We start from the raw sequence: 16931 nt of genomic DNA on the forward strand, positions 1-16931 counted from the left end.
CTTTTGATTGAGCAGATCTGAACACTCTTTCTGTAGAAAATGCAACTGGACATTTGGAGCGCTAAGAGAGTAGTAGTGGAAAAAGGAATATATTCAAAAATAAACTACACAGAAGCATTCTGTGAAACTTCTTTCTGATCTGAGCATTCAGCTAACAGAGTTAAACCATACTTTTGATTGAGCAGTTTTGAAACACTCTGTCTGTAGAAAATGCAACGGGACATTCGTAGCGCTAAGTGGGTAATAGTGGAAAAAAGAATATGTTCAAATATAAACTACACAGAAGCATTGTATGAAACTTCTTTCTGTTCTGTGCATTCAACTAACAGAGTTGTACCTTACTTTTGATTGAGCCTTTCTGAAACACTCTTTCTGTAGAAACTGCAATTGGACATTCTGAGCGCTAAGAGGCCTCTATTGGGAAAAATAATATCTTCAAATAAAAACTACACAGAATAATTGTGTGAAACTTCTTTCTGTTCTGTTTGTTCAACTAAAAGAGTTGAACCTTAGTTTTGATTGAGCCGTTCTGATACACTCTTTCTGTAGAAAATCCAAGTGGAGATTCGGAGCGCTAAGAGGGTAATAGTGGAAAAAGGAATGTCTCCAGATATAAACTACACAGAATCATTCTGTGAAACTTCTTTCTGATCTGTGCATTCAGCTAACAGAATTAAACCATACTTTTGATTGAGCAGATCTGAACACTCTTTCTGTAGAAAATGCAACTGGACATTTGGAGCGCTAAGAGAGCAGTAGTGGAAAAAGGAATATATTCAAAAATAAACTACACAGAAGCATTCTGTGAAACTTCTTTCTGATCTGAGCATTCAGCTAACCGAGTTAAACCATACTTTTGATTGAGCAGTTTTGAAACACTCTGTCTGTAGAAAATGCAACGGGACATTCGTAGCGCTAATTGGGTAATAGTGGAAAAAAGAATATGTTCAAATATAAACTACACAGAAGCATTGTATGAAACTTCTTTCTGTTCTGTGCATTCAACTAACAGAGTTGAACCTTACTTTTGATTGAGCCTTTCTGAAACACTCTTTCTGTAGAAACTGCAATTGGACATTCTGAGTGCTAAGAGGCCTCTATTGGGAAAAATAATATCTTCAAATAAAAACTACACAGAAGCATTGTGTGAAACTTATTTCTGATATGTTCATTAAGCTAACAGAGTTAAACCATACTTTTGATTGCGCAGTTCTGTACACTCTTTCTGTAGAAAATGCAAGTGGACATTCGGAGCGCTGAGAGGGTAATAGTGGAAAAAGGAATATATTCAAATATAAACTACACAGTAGCATTCTGTGAAAATTCTTTCTGTTCTGTGCATTCAACTAACAGAGTTGAACCTTACTTTTGATTGAGCCGTTCTGAAACACTCTTTCTGTAGAAACTGCAATTTGACATGCTAAGCGCTAAGAGGCCTACATTGGGAAAAAGAATATCTTCAAATAAAAACTACACTGATGCATTCTGTGAAAATTATTTCTGATCTGTAAATTCAGTTAACAGAGATAAAACATATTTTTGATTGAGCAGTTATGAAACACTCTTTTTGTAGAAAATGCAAGTGGAGATTCGGAGCGCTAAGAGGGTAATAGTGGAAAAAGTAATGTCTTCAAATATAAACTACACAGAATCATTCGGTGAAACTTCTTTCTGATCTGTGCATTCAGCTAACAGAGTTAAACCATACTTTTGATTGAGCAGATCTGAACACTCTTTCTGTAGAAAATGCAACTGGACATTTGGAGCGCTAAGAGCGTAGTAGTGGAAAAAGGAATATATTCAAATATAAACTACACAGAAGCATTCTGTGAAACTTCTTTCTGATCTGAGCATTCAGCTAACAGAGTTAAACCATACTTTTGTTGAGCAGTTTTGAAACACTCTGTCTGTAGAAAATGCAACTGGACATTCGTAGCGCTAAGTGGGTAATAGTGGAAAAAAAAATATGTTCAAATATAAACTACACAGAAGCATTGTATGAAACTTCTTTCTGTTCTGTGCATTCAACTAACAGAGTTGAACCTTACTTTTGATTGAGCCGTTCTGAAACACTCTTTCTGTAGAAACTGCAATTGGACATTCTGAGCGCTAGGAGGCCTATATTGGGAAACAGAATATCTACAAATAAAAACTAAACAGAAGAATTGTGTGAAACTTCTATCTGTTCTGTTTGTTCAACTAAAAGAGTTGAACCTTAGTTTTGATTGAGCCGTTCTGAAACACTCTTTCTGTAGAAAATGCAAGTGGAGATTCGGAGGGCTAAGAGGGTAATAGTGGAAAAAGTAGTGTCTCCAAATATAAACTACACAGAATCATTCTGTGAAACTTCTTTCTGATCTGTGCATTCAGCTAACAGTGTTAAACCATACTTTTGATTGAGCAGATCTGAACACTCTTTCTGTAGAAAATGCAACTGGACATTTGGAGCGCTAAGAGAGTAGTAGTGGAAAAAGGAATATATTCAAATATAAACTACACAGAAGCATTCTGTGAAACTTCTTTCTGATCTGAGCATTCAGCTAACAGAGTTAAACCATACTTTTGATTGAGCAGTTTTGAAACACTCTGTCTGTAGAAAATGCAACTGGACATTCGTAGCACTAAGTGGGTTATAGTGGAAAAAAGAATATGTTCAAATATAAACTACACAGAAGCATTGTATGAAACTTCTTTCTGTTCTGTGCATTCAACTAACAGAGTTGAACCTTACTTTTGATTGAGCCTTTCTGAAACACTCTTTCTGTAGAAACTGCAATTGGACATTCTGAGCGCTAAGAGGCCTCCATTGGGAAAAATAATATCTTCAAATAAATACTACACAGAAGCATTGTGTGAAACTTATTTCTGATATGTTCATTAAGCTAACAGAGTTAAAGCATATTTTTGATTGCGCAGTTCTGAACACTCTTTCTGTAGAAAATGCAAGTGGACATTCGGAGCGCTAAGAGGGTAATAGTGGAAAATGGAATATATTCAAATATAAACTACACAGTAGCATTCTGTGAAAATTCTTTCTGTTCTGTGCATTCAACTAACAGAGTTGAACCTTACTTTTGATTGAGCCGTTCTGAAACACTCTTTCTGTAGAAACTGCAATTGGACATGCTAAGCGCTAAGAGGCCTACATTGGGAAAAAGAATATCTTCAAATAAAAACTACACAGATGCATTCTGTGAAACTTATTTCTTATCTGTAAATTCAGTTAACAGAGATAAAACATATTTTTAATTGAGCAGTTATGAAACATTCTTTTTGTAGAAAATGCAAGTGGAGATTCGGAGCGCTAAGAGGGTTCTAGTGGAAAAAGTAATGTCTTCAAATATAAACTACACAGAATCATTCGGTGAAACTTCCTTCTGATCTGTGCATTCAGCTAACAGAGTTAAACCATACTTTTGATTGAGTAGATCTGAACACTCTTTCTGTAGAAAATGCAACTGGACATTTGGAGCGCTAAGAGCGTAGTAGTGGAAAAAGGAATATATTCAAATATAAACTACACAGAAGCATTCTGTGAAACTTCTTTCTGATCTGAGCATTCAGCTAACAGAGTTAAACCATACTTTTGATTGAGCAGTTTTGAAACACTCTGTCTGTAGAAAATGCAACTGGACATTCGTAGCGCTAAGCGGGTAATAGTGGAAAAAAGAATATGTTCAAATATAAACTACACAGAAGCATTGTATGAAACTTCTTTCTGTTCTGTGCATTCAACTAACAGAGTTGAACCTTACTTTTGATTGAACCGTTCTGAAACACTCTTTCTGTAGAAACTGCAATTGGACATTCTGAGCGCTAGGAGGCCTATATTGGGAAACAGAATGTCTACAAATAAAAACTAAACAGAAGAATTGTGTGAAACTTCTTTCTGTTCTGTTTGTTCAACTAAAAGAGTTGAACCTTAGTTTTGATTGAGCCGTTCTGAAACACTCTTTCTGTAGAAAATGCAAGTGGAGATTCGGAGGGCTAAGAGGGTAATAGTGGAAAAAGTAGTGTCTCCAAATATAAACTACACAGAATCATTCTGTGAAACTTCTTTCTGATCTGTGCATTCAGCTAACAGTGTTAAACCATACTTTTGATTGAGCAGATCTGAACACTCTTTCTGTAGAAAATGCAACTGGACATTTGGAGCGCTAAGAGAGTAGTAGTGGAAAAAGGAATATATTCAAATATAAACTACACAGAAGCATTCTGTGAAACTTCTTTCTGATCTGAGCATTCAGCTAACAGAGTTAAACCATACTTTTGATTGAGCAGTTTTGAAACACTCTGTCTGTAGAAAATGCAACTGGACATTCGTAGCACTAAGTGGGTTATAGTGGAAAAAAGAATATGTTCAAATATAAACTACACAGAAGCATTGTATGAAACTTCTTTCTGTTCTGTGCATTCAACTAACAGAGTTGAACCTTACTTTTGATTGAGCCTTTCTGAAACACTCTTTCTGTAGAAACTGCAATTGGACATTCTGAGCGCTAAGAGGCCTCCATTGGGAAAAATAATATCTTCAAATAAATACTACACAGAAGCATTGTGTGAAAGTTATTTCTGATATGTTCATTAAGCTAACAGAGTTAAAGCATATTTTTGATTGCGCAGTTCTGAACACTCTTTCTGTAGAAAATGCAAGTGGACATTCGGAGCGCTAAGAGGGTAATAGTGGAAAAAGGAATATATTCAAATATAAACTACACAGTAGCATTCTGTGAAAATTCTTTCTGTTCTGTGCATTCAACTAACAGAGTTGAACCTTACTTTTGATTGAGCCGTTCTGAAACACTCTTTCTGTAGAAACTGCAATTGGACATGCTAAGCGCTAAGAGGCCTACATTGGGAAAAAGAATATCTTCAAATAAAAACTACACAGATGCATTCTGTGAAACTTATTTCTGATCTGTAAATTCAGTTAACAGAGATAAAACATATTTTTAATTGAGCAGTTATGAAACATTCTTTTTGTAGAAAATGCAAGTGGAGATTCGGAGCGCTAAGAGGGTTCTAGTGGAAAAAGTAATGTCTTCAAATATAAACTACACAGAATCATTCGGTGAAACTTCCTTCTGATCTGTGCATTCAGCTAACAGAGTTAAACCATACTTTTGATTGAGTAGATCTGAACACTCTTTCTGTAGAAAATGCAACTGGACATTTGGAGCGCTAAGAGCGTAGTAGTGGAAAAAGGAATATATTCAAATATAAACTACACAGAAGCATTCTGTGAAACTTCTTTCTGATCTGAGCATTCAGCTAACAGAGTTAAACCATACTTTTGATTGAGCAGTTTTGAAACACTCTGTCTGTAGAAAATGCAACTGGACATTCGTAGCGCTAAGCGGGTAATAGTGGAAAAAAGAATATGTTCAAATATAAACTACACAGAAGCATTGTATGAAACTTCTTTCTGTTCTGTGCATTCAACTAACAGAGTTGAACCTTACTTTTGATTGAGCCGTTCTGAAACACTCTTTCTGTAGAAACTGCAATTGGACATTCTGAGCGCTAGGAGGCCTATATTGGGAAAAAGAATGTCTACAAATAAAAACTAAACAGAAGAATTGTGTGAAACTTCTATCTGTTCTGTTTGTTCAACTAAAATAATTGAACCTTAGTTTTGATTGAGCAGTTCTGAAACACTCTTTCTGTAGAAAATGCAAGTGGAGATTCGGAGGGCTAAGAGGGTAATAGTGGAAAAAGTAATGTCTCCAAATATAAACTACACAGAATCATTCTGTGAAACTTCTTTCTGATCTGTGCATTCAGCTAACAGAGTTAAACCATACTTTTGATTGAGCAGATCTGAACACTCTTTCTGTAGAAAATGCAACTGGACATTTGTAGCGCTAAGAGAGTAGTAGTGGAAAAAGGAATATATTCAAAAATAAACTACACAGAAGCATTCTGTGAAACTTCTTTCTGATCTGAGCATTCAGCTAACAGAGTTAAACCATACTTTTGATTGAGCAGTTTTGAAACACTCTGTCTGTAGAAAATGCAACGGGACATTCGTAGCGCTAAGTGGGTAATAGTGGAAAAAAGAATATGTTCAAATATAAACTAGACAGAAGCATTGTATGAAACTTCTTTCTGTTCTGTGCATTCAACTAACAGAGTTGTACCTTACTTTTGATTGAGCCTTTCTGAAACACTCTTTCTGTAGAAACTGCAATTGGACATTCTGAGCGATAAGAGGCCTCTATTGGGAAAAATAATATCTTCAAATAAAAACTACACAGAAGCATTTTGTGAAACTTATTTCTGATATGTTCATTAAGCTAACAGAGTTAAACCATACTTTTGATTGCGCAGTTCTGAACATTCTTTCTGTAGAAAATGCAAGTGGACATTTGGAGCGCTGAGAGGGTAATAGTGGAAAAAGGAATATATTCAAATATAAACTACACAGTAGCATTCTGTGAAAATTCTTCCTGTTCTGTGCATTCAACTAACAGAGTTGAAACTTACTTTTGATTGAGCCGTTCTGAAACACTCTTTCTGTAGAAACTGCAATTGGACATGCGAAGCGCTAAGAGGCCTACATTGGGAAAAAGAATATCTTCAAATAAAAACTACACAGATGCATTCTGTGAAACTTATTTCTGATCTGTAAATTCAGTTAACAGAGAAAAAACATATTTTTGATTGAGCAGTTATGAAACACTCTTTTTGTAGAAAATGCAAGTGGAGATTCGGAGCGCTAAGAGGGTAATAGTGGAAAAAGGAATGTCTTCAAATATAAACTACACAGAATCATTCGGTGAAACTTCTTTCTGATCTGTGCATTCAGCTAACAGAGTTAAACCATACTTTTGATTGAGCAGATCTGAACACTCTTTCTGTAGAAAATGCAACTGGACATTTGGAGCGCTAAGAGCGTAGTAGTGGAAAAAGGAATATATTCAAATATAAACTACACAGAAGCATTCTGTGAAACTTCTTTCTGATCTGAGCATTCAGCTAACAGAGTTAAACCATACTTTTGATTGAGCAGTTTTGAAACACTCTGTCTGTAGAAAATGCAACTGGACATTCGTAGCGCTAAGTGGGTAATAGTGGAAAAAAGAATATGTTCAAATATAAACTACACAGAAGCATTGTATGAAACTTCTTTCTGTTCTGTGCATTCAACTAACAGAGTTGAACCTTACTTTTGATTGAGCCGTTCTGAAACACTCTTTCTGTAGAAACTGCAATTGGACATTCTGAGCGCTAGGAGGCCTATATTGGGAAAAAGAATGTCTACAAATAAAAACTACACAGAAGACTTGTGTGAAACTTCTATCTGTTCTGTTTGTTCTAGTAAAAGAGTTGAACCTTAGTTTTGATTGAGCCGTTCTGAAACACTCTTTCTGTAGAAAATGCAAGTGGAGATTCGGAACGCTAAGAGGGTAATAGTGGAAAAAGTAATGTCTCCAAATATAAACTACACAGAATCATTCTGTGAAACTTCTTTCTGATCTGTGCATTCAGCTAACAGAGTTAAACCATACGTTTGATTGAGCAGATCTGAACACTCTTTCTGTAGAAAATGCAACTGGACATTCGTAGCGCTAAGTGGGTAATAGTGGAAAAAAGAATATATTCAAATATAAACTACACAGAAGCATTGTATGAAACTTCTTTCTGTTCTGTGCATTCAACTAACAGAGTTGAACCTTACTTTTGATTGAACCGTTCTGAAACACTCTTTCTGTAGAAACTGCAATTGGACATTCTGAGCGCTAGGAGGCCTATATTGGGAAACAGAATGTCTACAAATAAAAACTAAACAGAAGAATTGTGTGAAACTTCTATCTGTTCTGTTTGTTCAACTAAAAGAGTTGAACCTTAGTTTTGATTGAGCCGTTCTGAAACACTCTTTCTGTAGAAAATGCAAGTGGAGATTCGGAGGGCTAAGAGGGTAATAGTGGAAAAAGTAGTGTCTCCAAATATAAACTACACAGAATCATTCTGTGAAACTTCTTTCTGATCTGTGCATTCAGCTAACAGTGTTAAACCATACTTTTGATTGAGCAGATCTGAACACTCTTTCTGTAGAAAATGCAACTGGACATTTGGAGCGCTAAGAGAGTAGTAGTGGAAAAAGGAATATATTCAAATATAAACTACACAGAAGCATTCTGTGAAACTTCTTTCTGATCTGAGCATTCAGCTAACAGAGTTAAACCATACTTTTGATTGAGCAGTTTTGAAACACTCTGTCTGTAGAAAATGCAACTGGACATTCGTAGCACTAAGTGGGTTATAGTGGAAAAAAGAATATGTTCAAATATAAACTACACAGAAGCATTGTATGAAACTTCTTTCTGTTCTGTGCATTCAACTAACAGAGTTGAACCTTACTTTTGATTGAGCCTTTCTGAAACACTCTTTCTGTAGAAACTGCAATTGGACATTCTGAGCGCTAAGAGGCCTCCATTGGGAAAAATAATATCTTCAAATAAATACTACACAGAAGCATTGTGTGAAACTTATTTCTGATATGTTCATTAAGCTAACAGAGTTAAAGCATATTTTTGATTGCGCAGTTCTGAACACTCTTTCTGTAGAAAATGCAAGTGGACATTCGGAGCGCTAAGAGGGTAATAGTGGAAAAAGGAATATATTCAAATATAAACTACACAGTAGCATTCTGTGAAAATTCTTTCTGTTCTGTGCATTCAACTAACAGAGTTGAACTTTACTTTTGATTGAGCCGTTCTGAAACACTCTTTCTGTAGAAACTGCAATTGGACATGCTAAGCGCTAAGAGGCCTACATTGGGAAAAAGAATATCTTCAAATAAAAACTACACAGATGCATTCTGTGAAACTTATTTCTTATCTGTAAATTCAGTTAACAGAGATAAAACATATTTTTAATTGAGCAGTTATGAAACATTCTTTTTGTAGAAAATGCAAGTGGAGATTCGGAGCGCTAAGAGGGTTCTAGTGGAAAAAGTAATGTCTTCAAATATAAACTACACAGAATCATTCGGTGAAACTTCCTTCTGATCTGTGCATTCAGCTAACAGAGTTAAACCATACTTTTGATTGAGTAGATCTGAACACTCTTTCTGTAGAAAATGCAACTGGACATTTGGAGCGCTAAGAGCGTAGTAGTGGAAAAAGGAATATATTCAAATATAAACTACACAGAAGCATTCTGTGAAACTTCTTTCTGATCTGAGCATTCAGCTAACAGAGTTAAACCATACTTTTGATTGAGCAGTTTTGAAACACTCTGTCTGTAGAAAATGCAACTGGACATTCGTAGCGCTAAGCGGGTAATAGTGGAAAAAAGAATATGTTCAAATATAAACTACACAGAAGCATTGTATGAAACTTCTTTCTGTTCTCTGCATTCAACTAACAGAGTTGAACCTTACTTTTGATTGAACCGTTCTGAAACACTCTTTCTGTAGAAACTGCAATTGGACATTCTGAGCGCTAGGAGGCCTATATTGGGAAAAAGAATGTCTACAAATAAAAACTACACAGAAGAATTGTGTGAAACTTCTTTCTGTTCTGTTTGTTCAACTAAAAGAGTTGAACCTTAGTTTTGATTGAGCCGTTCTGAAACACTCTTTCTGTAGAAAATGCAAGTGGAGATTCGGAGGGCTAAGAGGGTAATAGTGGAAAAAGTAGTGTCTCCAAATATAAATTACACAGAATAATTCTGTGAAACTTCTTTCTGATCTGTGCATTCAGCTAACAGAGTTAAACCATACTTTTGATTGAGCAGATCTGAACACTCTTTCTGTAGAAAATGCAACTGGACATTTGGAGCGCTAAGAGAGTAGTAGTGGAAAAAGGAATATATTCAAATATAAACTACACAGAAGCATTCTGTGAAACTTCTTTCTGATCTGAGCATTCAGCTAACAGAGTTAAACCATACTTTTGATTGAGCAGTTTTGAAACACTCTGTCTGTAGAAAATGCAACTGGACATTCGTAGCACTAAGTGGGTTATAGTGGAAAAAATAATATGTTCAAATATAAACTACACAGAAGCATTGTATGAAACTTCTTTCTGTTCTGTGCATTCAACTAACAGAGTTGAACCTTACTTTTGATTGAGCCTTTCTGAAACACACTTTCTGTAGAAACTGCAATTGGACATTCTGAGCGCTAAGAGGCCTCCATTGGGAAAAATAATATTTTCAAATAAATACTACACAGAAGCATTGTGTGAAACTTATTTCTGATATGTTCATTAAGCTAACAGAGTTAAAGCATATTTTTGATTGCGCAGTTCTGAACACTCTTTCTGTAGAAAATGCAAGTGGACATTCGGAGCGCTAAGAGGGTAATAGTGGAAAAAGGAATATATTCAAATATAAACTACACAGTAGCATTCTGTGAAAATTCTTTCTGTTCTGTGCATTCAACTAACAGAGTTGAACCTTACTTTTGATTGAGCCGTTCTGAAACACTCTTTCTGTAGAAACTGCAATTGGACATGCTAAGCGCTAAGAGGCCTACATTGGGAAAAAGAATATCTTCAAATAAAAACTACACAGATGCATTCTGTGAAACTTATTTCTGATCTGTAAATTCAGTTAACAGAGATAAAACATATTTTTAATTGAGCAGTTATGAAACTTTCTTTTTGTAGAAAATGCAAGTGGAGATTCGGAGCGCTAAGAGGGTTCTAGTGGAAAAAGTAATTTCTTCAAATATAAACTACACAGAATCATTCGGTGAAACTTCCTTCTGATCTGTGCATTCAGCTAACAGAGTTAAACCATACTTTTGATTGAGTAGATCTGAACACTCTTTCTGTAGAAAATGCAACTGGACATTTGGAGCGCTAAGAGCGTAGTAGTGGAAAAAGGAATATATTCAAATATAAACTACACAGAAGCATTCTGTGAAACTTCTTTCTGATCTGAGCATTCAGCTAACAGAGTTAAACCATACTTTTGATTGAGCAGTTTTGAAACACTCTGTCTGTAGAAAATGCAACTGGACATTCGTAGCGCTAAGCGGGTAATAGTGGAAAAAAGAATATGTTCAAATATAAACTACACAGAAGCATTGTATGAAACTTCTTTCTGTTCTCTGCATTCAACTAACAGAGTTGAACCTTACTTTTGATTGAACCGTTCTGAAACACTCTTTCTGTAGAAACTGCAATTGGACATTCTGAGCGCTAGGAGGCCTATATTGGGAAAAAGAATGTCTACAAATAAAAACTACACAGAAGAATTGTGTGAAACTTCTTTCTGTTCTGTTTGTTCAACTAAAAGAGTTGAACCTTAGTTTTGATTGAGCCGTTCTGAAACACTCTTTCTGTAGAAAATGCAAGTGGAGATTCGGAGCGCTAAGAGGGTAATAGTGGAAAAAGGAATGTCTCCAGATATAAACTACACAGAATCATTCTGTGAAACTTCTTTCTGATCTGTGCTTTCAGCTAACAGAGTTAAACCATACTTTTGATTGAGCAGATCTGAACACTCTTTCTGTAGAAAATGCAACTGGACATTTGGAGCGCTAAGAGAGTAGTAGTGGAAAAAGGAATATATTCAAAAATAAACTACACAGAAGCATTCTGTGAAACTTCTTTCTGATCTGAGCATTCAGCTAACAGAGTTAAACCATACTTTTGATTGAGCAGTTTTGAAACACTCTGTCTGTAGAAAATGCAACGGGACATTCGTAGCGCTAAGTGGGTAATAGTGGAAAAAAGAATATGTTCATATATAAACTACACAGAAGCATTGTATGAAACTTCTTTCTGTTCTGTGCATTCAACTAACAGAGTTGTACCTTACTTTTGATTGAGCCTTTCTGAAACACTCTTTCTGTAGAAACTGCAATTGGACATTCTGAGCTCTAAGAGGCCTCTATTGGGAAAAATAATATCTTCAAATAAAAACTACACAGAAGCATTTTGTGAAACTTATTTCTGATATGTTCATAAAGCTAACAGAGTTAAACCATACTTTTGATTGCGCAGTTCTGAACACTCTTTCTGTAGAAAATGCAAGTGTACATTCGGAGCGCTGAGAGGGTAATAGTGGAAAAAGGAATATATTCAAATATAAACTACACAGTAGCATTCTGTGAAAATTCTTTCTGTTCTGTGCATTCAACTAACAGAGTTGAACCTTACTTTTGATTGAGCCGTTCTGAAACACTCTTTCTGTAGAAACTGCAATTGGACATGCTAAGCGCTAAGAGGCCTACATTGGGAAAAAGAATATCTTCAAATAAAAACTACACAGATGCATTCTGTGAAACTTATTTCTGATCTGTAAATTCAGTTAACAGAGAAAAAACATATTTTTGATTGAGCAGTTATGAAACACTCTTTTTGTAGAAAATGCAAGTGGAGATTCGGAGCGCTAAGAGGGTAATAGTGGAAAAAGGAATGTCTTCAAATATAAACTACACAGAATCATTCGGTGAAACTTCTTTCTGATCTGTGCATTCAGCTAACAGAGTTAAACCATACTTTTGATTGAGCAGATCTGAACAATCTTTCTGTAGAAAATGCAACTGGACATTTGGAGCGCTAAAAGCGTAGTAGTGGAAAAAGGAATATATTCAAATATAAACTACACAGAAGCATTCTGTGAAACTTCTTTCTGATCTGAGCATTCAGCTAACAGAGTTAAACCATACTTTTATTGAGCAGTTTTGAAACACTCTGTCTGTAGAAAATGCAACTGGACATTCGTAGCGCTAAGTGGGTAATAGTGGAAAAAAGAATATGTTCAAATATAAACTACACAGAAGCATTGTATGAAACTTCTTTCTGTTCTGTGCATTCAACTAACAGAGTTGAACCTTACTTTTGATTGAGCCGTTCTGAAACACTCTTTCTGTAGAAACTGCAATTGGACATTCTGAGCGCTAGGAGGCCTATATTGGGAAAAAGAATGTCTACAAATAAAAACTAAACAGAAGAATTGTGTGAAACTTCTATCTGTTCTGTTTGTTCAACTAAAATAATTGAACCTTAGTTTTGATTGAGCCGTTCTGAAACACTCTTTCTGTAGAAAATGCAAGTGGAGATTCGGAGGGCTAAGAGGGTAATAGTGGAAAAAGTAATGTCTCCAAATATAAACTACACAGAATCATTCTGTGAAACTTCTTTCTGATCTGTGCATTCAGCTAACAGAGTTAAACCATACTTTTGATTGAGCAGATCTGAACACTCTTTCTGTAGAAAATGCAACTGGACATTTGTAGCGCTAAGAGAGTAGTAGTGGAAAAAGGAATATATTCAAAAATAAACTACACAGAAGCATTCTGTGAAACTTATTTCTGATCTGAGCATTCAGCTAACAGAGTTAAACCATACTTTTGATTGAGCAGTTTTGAAACACTCTGTCTGTAGAAAATGCAACGGGACATTCGTAGCGCTAAGTGGGTAATAGTGGAAAAAAGAATATGTTCAAATATAAACTACACAGAAGCATTGTATGAAACTTCTTTCTGTTCTGTGCATTCAACTAACAGAGTTGAACCTTACTTATGATTGAGCCTTTCTGAAACACTCTTTCTGTAGAAACTGCAGTTGGACATTCTGAGCGCTAAGAGGCCTCTATTGGGAAAAATAATATCTTCAAATAAAAACTACACAGAAGCATTTTGTGAAACTTATTTCTGATATGTTCATTAAGCTAACAGAGTTAAACCATACTTTTGATTGCGCAGTTCTGAACATTCTTTCTGTAGAAAATGCAAGTGGACATTTGGAGCGCTGAGAGGGTAATAGTGGAAAAAGGAATATATTCAAATATAAACTACACAGTAGCATTCTGTGAAAATTCTTCCTGTTCTGTGCATTCAACTAACAGAGTTGAAACTTACTTTTGATTGAGCCGTTCTGAAACACTCTTTCTGTAGAAACTGCAATTGGACATGCGAAGCGCTAAGAGGCCTACATTGGGAAAAAGAATATCTTCAAATAAAAACTACACAGATGCATTCTGTGAAACTTATTTCTGATCTGTAAATTCAGTTAACAGAGAAAAAACATATTTTTGATTGAGCAGTTATGAAACACTCTTTTTGTAGAAAATGCAAGTGGAGATTCGGAGCGCTAAGAGGGTAATAGTGGAAAAAGGAATGTCTTCAAATATAAACTACACAGAATCATTCGGTGAAACTTCTTTCTGATCTGTGCATTCAGCTAACAGAGTTAAACCATACTTTTGATTGAGCAGATCTGAACACTCTTTCTGTAGAAAATGCAACTGGACATTTGGAGCGCTAAGAGCGTAGTAGTGGAAAAAGGAATATATTCAAATATAAACTACACAGAAGCATTCTGTGAAACTTCTTTCTGATCTGAGCATTCAGCTAACAGAGTTAAACCATACTTTTGATTGAGCAGTTTTGAAACACTCTGTCTGTAGAAAATGCAACTGGACATTCGTAGCGCTAAGTGGGTAATAGTGGAAAAAAGAATATGTTCAAATATAAACTACACAGAAGCATTGTATGAAACTTCTTTCTGTTCTGTGCATTCAACTAACAGAGTTGAACCTTACTTTTGATTGAGCCGTTCTGAAACACTCTTTCTGTAGAAACTGCAATTGGACATTCTGAGCGCTAGGAGGCCTATATTGGGAAAAAGAATGTCTACAAATAAAAACTACACAGAAGACTTGTGTGAAACTTCTATCTGTTCTGTTTGTTCTAGTAAAAGAGTTGAACCTTAGTTTTGATTGAGCCGTTCTGAAACACTCTTTCTGTAGAAAATGCAAGTGGAGATTCGGAACGCTAAGAGGGTAATAGTGGAAAAAGTAATGTCTCCAAATATAAACTACACAGAATCATTCTGTGAAACTTCTTTCTGATCTGTGCATTCAGCTAACAGAGTTAAACCATACGTTTGATTGAGCAGATCTGAACACTCTTTCTGTAGAAAATGCAACTGGACATTCGTAGCGCTAAGTGGGTAATAGTGGAAAAAAGAATATATTCAAATATAAACTACACAGAAGCATTGTATGAAACTTCTTTCTGTTCTGTGCATTCAACTAACAGAGTTGAACCTTACTTTTGATTGAGCCTTTCTGAAACACTCTTTTTGTAGAAACTGCAATTGGACATTCTGAGCGCTACGAGGCCTCTATTGGGAAAAATAATATCTTCAAATAAAAATTACACAGAAGCATTGTGTGAAACTTATTTCTGATATGTCCATTAAGCTAACAGAGTTAAACCATACTTTTGATTGCGCAGTTCTGAACACTCTTTCTGTAGAAAATGCAAGTGGACATTCGGAGCGCTAAGAGGGTAATAGTGGAAAAAGGAATATATTCAAATATAAACTACACAGTAGCATTCTGTGAAAATTCTTTCTGTTCTGTGCATTCAACTAACAGAGTTGAACCTTACTTTTGATTGAGCCGTTCTGAAACACTCTTTCTGTAGAAACTGCAATTGGACATGCTAAGCGCTAAGAGGCCTACATTGGGAAAAAGTATATCTTCAAATAAAAACTACACAGATGCATTCTGTGAAACTTATTTCTGATCTGTAAATTCAATTAACAGAGATAAAACATATTTTTGATTGAGCAGTTATGAAACACTGTTTTTATAGAAAATGCAAGTGGAGATTCGGAGCGCTAAGAGGGTAATAGTGGAAAAAGGAATGTCTTCAAATATAAACTACACAGAATCATTCGGTGAAACATCTTTCTGATCTGTGCATTCAGCTAACAGAGTTAAACCATACTTTTGATTGAGCAGATCTGAACACTCTTTCTGTAGAAAATGCAACTGGACATTTGGAGCGCTAAGAGCGTAGTAGTGGAAAAAGGAATATATTCAAATATAAACTACACAGAAGCATTCTGTGAAACTTCTTTCTGATCTGAGCATTCAGCTAACAGAGTTAAACCATACTTTTGATTGAGCAGTTTTGAAACACTCTGTCTGTAGAAAATGCAACTGGACATTTGTAGCGCTAAGTGGGTAATAGTGGAAAAAAGAATATGTTCAAATATAAACTACACAGAAGCATTGTATGAAACTTCTTTCTGTTCCGTGCATTCAACTAACAGAGTTGAACCTTACTTTTGATTGAGCCGTTCTGAAACACTCTTTCTGTAGAAACTGCAATTGGACATTCTGAGCGCTAAGAGGCCTATATTGGGAAAAAGAATGTCTACAAATAAAAACTACACAGAAGAATTGTGTGAAACTTCTTTCTGTTCTGTTTGTTCAACTAAAAGAGTTGAACCTTAGTTTTGATTGAGCCGTTCTGAAACACTCTTTCTGTAGAAAATGCAAGTGGAGATTCGGAGGGCTAAGAGGGTAATAGTGGAAAAAGTAATGTCTCCAAATATAAACTACACAGAATCATTCTGTGAAACTTCTTTCTGATCTGTGCATTCAGCTAACAGAGTTAAACCATACTTTTGATTGAGCAGATCTGAATACTCTTTCTGTAGAAAATGCAACTGGACATTTGGAGCGCTAAGAGAGTAGTAGTGGAAAAAGGAATATATTCAAATATAAACTACACAGAAGCATTCTGTGAAACTTCTTTCTGATCTGAGCATTCAGCTAACAGAGTTAAACCATACTTTTGATTGAGCAGTTTTGAAACACTCTGTCTGTAGAAAATGCAACTGGACATTCGTAGCGCTAAGCGGGTAATAGTGGAAAAAAGAATATGTTCAAATATAAACTACACAGAAGCATTGTATGAAACTCCTTTCTGTTCTGTGCATTCAACTAACAGAGTTGAACCTTACTTTTGATTGAGCCTTTCTGAAACACTCTTTCTGTAGAAACTGCAACTGGACATTCTGAGCGCTAAGAGGCCTCTATTGGGAAAAATAATATCTTCAAATAAAACTACACAGAAGCATTGTGTGAAACTTATTTCTGATATGTTCATTAAGCTAACAGAGTTAAACCATACTTTTGATTGCGCAGTTCTGAACACTCTTTCTGTA

Source organism: Symphalangus syndactylus, chromosome Y, assembly GCF_028878055.3.
Source record: "Symphalangus syndactylus isolate Jambi chromosome Y, NHGRI_mSymSyn1-v2.1_pri, whole genome shotgun sequence".
Lineage (NCBI taxonomy): Eukaryota > Metazoa > Chordata > Mammalia > Primates > Hylobatidae > Symphalangus > Symphalangus syndactylus.